We start from the raw sequence: 6,188 nt of genomic DNA on the forward strand, positions 1-6,188 counted from the left end.
TTACAGATTAAAACTAATCATATTATGATCACTACCTCCAAGCGGTTCCTTTACCTCGAGTTCTCTTATCATATCTGGTTCATTGGACAACACTAAATCCAGAATTGCCTTTTCTCTGGTCGGTTCCATTGTAAGCTGCTCTAAGAATCCATCTCGGAGGCATTCTACAAACTCCCTTTCTTGGGATCCTGAACCAACCTGATTTTCCCAGTCCACCTGCATATTGAAATCCCCCATCACCACAGTGGCATTACCTTTGTTACATGCCAGTTTTAACTCCTGCTGCAACTTACACCCTACATCCAGGCTACTATTTGGAGGTATAACACCAATTTGAGGTATTTGAGGTACATAACACCAATTAGTGTCTTCTTGCCTTTACAATTCATCAACTCAATCCACAGTGACTCTACCTCGTCAGTCCCTATATCTTCCCTCGCAAGGGACTGAATTCCATCCCTCACCAGCAGAGCAACCCCCCCCCTCCTCTGCCCACCTGCCTGTCCTTTCTATAGGTACACAAAAAAGCTGGAGAAACTCAGTGGGTGCAGCAGCATCTATGGAGCAAAGGAAATAGGCAACGTTTCGGGCCGAACCCTTCTTGTCCTTAGGATGTATAACCCTGAATATTAAGTTCCCAGACCCGATCCTCCTGCAGCCACGTCTCAGTAATCCCCACAATGTCATATCTACCAACCTCTAACTGAGCCTCAAGCTCATCTACTTACGTTTTATACTTCGAGCATTCATATACAATACTTTTAATTTCTTACGCATCTCACCTTTCACATCGATCCCTATTACACTTGGCCATACTCTCCTATCCCTTTGTGAGCTTTCTTTCCCGTTAATTCTGGGGTCATTAACCATCCCTTTACTCTCTTTCCCTTTACTCTCTTTCCTCGACTATCCCATTTGACACCCCACCCCCCTTATTCAGTTTAAAACCACCCGTGTAGCAGTGGCAAACCTGCCTGCCAGTATGCTGGTCCCCCACCTGTTAAGATGCAATCCGTCCATTTTTCACAGTTCCCTCTTACTCCAAAACAGATCCCAGTGATCTAAGAATCTAAATCCCTGCCCCGTGCACCAATTCCTCAGCCACACGTTCAGGTCCCATATTTCCCTGTTCCTGCTCTTGCCAACACGAGGAACTGGCAGCAAACCGGAGATAACAACCCTGGAGGTCCTGCTTTTCAACATTTTTCCGAGCTCTCTAAAGTTCACAAGAGGTACAACACCCGGGGACCTTTGCATTCCATGTTTCCCTCCCTTTCTCACCGTCACCCACCTTCTCTCTTCCAATACCTTAGGTGTAACAACCTTACTGTAGGACTTGTCGAGGAACGACTCAGTTTCTCGGACGAACCTGAGGTCATCCACTTGCTTCTCCAGTTCCCCAACACGGTTCTTCAGGAGCTGTACCTGGATGCACTTCTCACATTTGTAGCAGCCAGAGGCACCAGCAGTGTCCTTGACCTCCCACATACTGCAAGCATCACACTGAATCAGCTTGCTTGACATCTCCTTATTTCGTCTCTCCCTCTCCAGCATTTTGCGTAGCCTCCTCTCCTCAGCCTCCTCGCCGAAGACTCTCGAGTCAAAGACTCGCACTTTTCTCACAAGGCCGCTCCCTCAGAGCCGTCCTGCTTATGTTGACTGATAAATTGCCTAATTTACCAATTTACAAACCAAATTCCTCAGTTTTAAACTGTTTCCCCCCTCTGACTCACCTAACTCTCCTCCCACTCGGGCTAGAGCCAATCAGTGCTTTCTCCTGCTTCTCTTTGGTGCTGTGGCTTCAAAATCCACGGGAGCTCTGAGTTGCCGCCGTACAGGGCCTAAGACCCAGCTTCAATCTTGACTATGGGAGCTATCTGTATGGAGTTTGTATGTTCTCCCTGTGACCATGTGGGTTTTCTCCAGGTGCCCCGCTATCCTCCCACACTCCAAAGACATACAGGTTTGTAGGTTAATTGGTTCTGCCTCTAATGTGTAGGATAGTGATAGTGTACAGGGTTTAATTTAGTTTAGTTTAGAGATCTAGCTTGGAAACAGGCCCTTCGGCCCACCGAGTCCACGCCGACCAGCGATCCCCGCACTCTAACACTATCCTGCAAACACCTGGAACAATTTACATGTATAGCAAGCCAATTAATCTACAAACCTGTACATCTTTGGAATGTAGGAGGAAACTGAAGATCTCGGAGAAAACCCATGTGGTCACGGGGAGAACATACAAACTCCTTGCAGACAACACCCATTGTCGGGATCGAACCTGGATCGATGTGGATTTAATATGCCGAAGGGCCTGTTTCTGCACTGCATCTCTAGAGTCTAGAGTCTAAAGTCTGTAACCTATTTTATTGTACTGTCTCAATATTATGTAGAAGTTTTACTTATATCTAACTAAACTCTTTCTGACAAACCAGAAGATACAGGCATGAACCAAAACTAAATTCAATATGAAAGATGATTAAGAATTATAATGTCATTGCTCTATGTTTGAGAGAAAATCTATGATTAGATTTCCTATGAATCAAACTTCGGCCCACCGAGTCCACGCCGACCCAGCGATCCCCGCACTCTAACACTATCCTGCAAACACCTGGAACAATTTACATGTATAGCAAGCCAATTAATCTAAACCTGTACTCTTTGGACTGTAACTAAAGAAACTGAAGATCTCGGAGAAAACCATGTGGTCACAGGGAGAACATACAAAATCATCATCATGTGGATTTGAAAGTTTCTGCATTCTCTAGAGTCTAGAAGAATTGTACTGTCTCTATTGAAGTTTTACTTATATCCAGACAAAACAGAAGATACAGCATGAACCAAAACTAATATGAAAGATGATTAAGAATTATAATGCACTTATCTATGATTATTTCCTAAATCAAACTTTGATCAGAAGTACTGCAAGAAAGTCATTACTAAAAGAAGAAAAAGGGAGTGCACTTAAAAATGATTAGATTTGTTATATTAAAGTTTGTTATATGCTTTGAAGTATTAATTTGTAGCCAATAAAAAGTTCAGGTTGTAAAGTGCCGCTGGTTTGAGCACTGGATTGTTATAACTGTAATGACTGTAGAATTCAGAAGTGTTTTATGGGAGCAGTCTTCATTTTGGTTCCATTTCTCAATGTGCTTGCTGCTCACCATATTTTATGATAGGAAATGTGAAAGTTAATTGATTCATTAAGCTTCACACTAAATGGCACTTTCAGTAATTAATTAATCTTTCAGAAGAAGCTGTCTTGCTGTTTGTGAGCATTGATGTTGCCTACCGATGAAGAAAACAGGGTAAGTTGCAGGGAAGTGGAATTGGGAAAAAACTTTTTTTTAATGGATTGCACAGACAATTCAGTGATTTAGAAACATTGTCACTGCTGTGCAGTCAATATTTGTATGGTATCAACCAGTGAAATAATAACAGCCGTGTAATCTGTTTTTAAGCCATTGATTTGTTAACTACATATTAAGCAGTGCACGGGATGAATCACCTACTCTACATGATGTGGTATTGCTACTTCACAGTTCAAGTGACCTAGTTTCAATCTTAACATTTGGTATGGTCTGTGCAGAGTTTACACAATCTGCTTGTGAGTGCTTGATTTTCCCCTGGTGCTCAGGATTCCTTCTCTCTGGAGATGACGCCTGTCCCATTGAGTTACTCCAGCTTTTTGTGTCTATCTCTCGAACACTTCTTCCCACCCTGCTTCCTGCAAAGACTCTATCCCCTACTCCAAATTCCTCGGTCGATGCCATATCTGTGCCCAAGATCAGGTGTTCCATGCTACAACATCTGAGATGTTAATAAGATCCCCTCTCATCCTTTTAAACTCCAGAGTGTACAAGCCCAGCCGCTCCATTCTCTCAGCATATGACAGTCCCGCCATTCCGGGAATTAACCTTCTAAACCTACGTTGCAATCCCTCAATAGCAAAAATGTCCTTCCTCAAATTAGGGGACCAAAACTGTACACAATACTCCAGGTGCGGTCTCACTAGGGCCCTATACAACTGCAGAAGGACCTCTTTGCTCCTATACTCAACTCCTCTTGTTATAAAGGCCAACATGCCATTCGCTTTCTTCACTGCCTGCTGTACCTGCATGTTTACTTTCATTGACTGATGAACAAGGACCCCCAAATCCTGTTATACTTTTCCTTTTCCCAACTTGACAGCATTTAGATAGTAATCTGCCTTCCTGTTTTTGCTACCAAAGTGGATAACCTCACATTATCCACATTAAACTTCATCTGCCATGCATCTGCCCACTCACCCAACCTGTCCAAGTCACCCTGCATTCTCATAGCATCCTCCTCACAGTTCACACTGCCACTCAGCCTTGTGTCATCTGTAAATTTGCTAATGTTACTTTGAATCCCTTCATCTAAATCATTGATGTATATTGTAAATAGCTGCGGTCTCAGCACCGAGCCTTGCAGTACCCCACTAGTCACTGCCTGCCATTCTGAAAGGGACCCGTTAATCCCTACTCTTTGTTTCCCGTCTGCCAACCAATTTCCTATCCATGTCAGCACTCTACCCCCAATACCATGTGCCCTAATTTTGCCCACTAATCTCCTATGAGGGACCTTATCAAATGTTTTCTGAAAGTCCAGGTACAGTACATCCACTGGCTCTCCCTTGTTCATTTTCCTAGTTACATCCTCAAAAAATTCCAGAAGACTAGTCAAGCATGATTTCCCCTTCGTAAATCCATGCTGACACGGACCGATCCTGGTACTGCTATCCAAATATGCCGCTATTTCAACTTCTATAATGGACTCCAGCATCTTCCCCACCACCGATGTCAGGCTAGCTGTTCTATAAATCCCTGTTTTCTCTCTCCTGCCTTTCTTAAAAAGTGGGATAACATTAGCTACCCTCCAATCCACAGGAACTGATCCTGAATCTGTCGAACACTGGAAAATTATCACCAATGCGTCAACAATTTCTAGAGCTACTTCCTTAAGTACCCTGGGATGCAGACCATCAGGCCCCTGGGGATTTATCAGCCTTCAGTCCCATCAGTCTACCCAACACCATTTCCTGCCTAATGTGGATTTCCTTCAGTTCCTCCGTCACCCCAGATCCTCTGGCCACTAGTATATCAGGAAGATTGTTTGCGTCCTCTTTTGTGAAGACAGATCCAAAGTACCTGTTCAACTCATCTGCCATTTCCTTGTTCCCCATAATAAATTCACCTTTTTCAGTCTTCAATGGTCCAACTTTGGTCTTGAACAATTTTTTCCTCTTCACACACCTAAAGAAGCTTTTACTATCATCCTTTATATTCTTGGCTAGCTTACCTTCCTACCTCATCTTTTCTCCCTGGACTGCCTTTTTAGTTATCTTCTGTTGCTCTTTAAACATTACCCAATCCTCTTGCTTCCCACTCATCTTTGCTATGTTGTACTTCTTCTCTTTTAGTTTTATACTGTCCCTGATATCCCTTGTCAGCCACGGTCGCCCTTTACTCCCCTTGGAATCTTTCTTCCTCTTTGAAATGAACTGATCCTGCACCTTCTGTGTTATTCCAAGAATGACCTGCCATTGTTGTTCCACTGTCATCCCTGCTAGGAAACACTTTTTTTACACAGAGAGTTGTGAGTGTGGAATTCTCTACCTCAGAGGGTGGTGCAGGCCTGTTCTCTGGATACTTTCAAGGGAGAGCTTGATAGGGCCCTTAAAGATAGCGGAGTCTGGGGATATGAGGATATGGGGAGAAGGCAGGATCGGGGTACTGATTGTGGATGATCAGCTATGATCACATTGAATGGCGGTGCTGGCTCGAAGGGCCTACTCCTGCACCTATTGTCTGTCTGTCTGCCCATCTGTCCATCTGTCCATCTGTCTGTCTGTCTATCTATCTATCTATCTATCTATCTATCTATCTATCTATCTATCTATCTATCTATCTATCTATCTATCTATCTATCTATCTATCTATCTGTCTAATATCCTTGATGGCATTCATTTTCATCTTGTGGCTGAATTGCTCATTTACCTCTGAGTTTTGGAAGGAGACTCTCTTGATAATATGAAATATTGTCTGCATCTATCCACAACTATACAAATTACCGATGAACTATCTCCTTATTTAAATCTTTATTTTAATTGATGCTTATACAATGATGGCAAGCAATTAGTAAAATATTTATTTAAAAAATGATCATAC

This window comes from Leucoraja erinacea, chromosome 8 (assembly GCF_028641065.1).
Source record: "Leucoraja erinacea ecotype New England chromosome 8, Leri_hhj_1, whole genome shotgun sequence".
NCBI lineage: Eukaryota > Metazoa > Chordata > Chondrichthyes > Rajiformes > Rajidae > Leucoraja > Leucoraja erinaceus.